The sequence below is a fragment of the Nematolebias whitei genome, chromosome 17 (genome assembly GCF_014905685.2).
Source record: "Nematolebias whitei isolate Nwh7 chromosome 17, NemWhi1, whole genome shotgun sequence".
NCBI classification, from domain to species: Eukaryota; Metazoa; Chordata; class Actinopteri; order Cyprinodontiformes; family Rivulidae; genus Nematolebias; species Nematolebias whitei.
In genome coordinates, this window is record NC_056514.1 from 41,171,755 (window position 1) to 41,172,605 (window position 851).

At 39.0% G+C, this 851-nt stretch overlaps 1 protein-coding gene across 1 annotated transcript in view; it reads left to right on the forward strand.

Moving 5' to 3' along the window:
• LOC119424230 (pleckstrin homology domain-containing family A member 1) overlaps positions 1-851 on the forward strand; it is a 19,416-nt gene that overhangs the window by 2,206 nt on the left and 16,359 nt on the right. The gene's annotated exons all lie outside the window — the stretch shown is intronic.

The window sequence follows — 851 nt, forward strand, 5'->3', positions numbered from 1 at the left end:
ATCCAACATCTGCAGCATCCAACATCTGCAGCATCCAACATCTGCAGGGTTCTTGTAGGAGCGTTCATGTAAATAATGTCACCAAAATCAATCGAGGGAAGGAAAGTCACAGATACAAGGTGTTTCCTAACATTCAGGGTTAGACAGGATCTGTTTCTGAAAAAGAAACCCAGTTTAACTTTCAGTTTCTTTACCAAGTTTTCCACATGGAGCTTAAAAGAGAGATGTGAGTCGACCAAGATACACAAATATTTATAGGAATCAACAAACTCAATGGGGACACCATTTGAGGATGAGATCAGAGGAAGAACTGCTGGGACCGACTTCCTGTTTGAAAACAACATCCCTTTGGTTTTGTCGGCATTTAGGACAAGTTTGAGGTGGAACAAATCAGTCTGGATGATTTCAAAAACTGGAAAACCTTATCAACTGTTTTAGCTCGACAATAGACAATTGTGTCATCAGCATAGAAATTTAAGGATGCATCAGGGATGATCTGAGCTACATTACATATGTAGATTGTAAACATTAAATGTGTCTGGAGCTGCAATACCTGCTACAACTAGGATTCTCAACTGGTGGCCCACGGACCACTTTAAATTTGTTTGAGAGCTCTTTTCTAGCCAGTAAGTGTGATGATATAAAACTAAAATGATCTAATGATTGTTAACATTTATTGATGTTTTTTACATTTTAAAACAAAACAAAAGACGAGATTCTTGTAAAGGTGGAAAAAGTAATATAGTTTTTGCCCAATTTTTAAAAACTAAAACAAATTATGCATTCCTCTCCGGTAGCCCTGTGGTAACGCCCCGCTGTAACGCCCCGCTGTAACGCCCCGCTGTAACGCC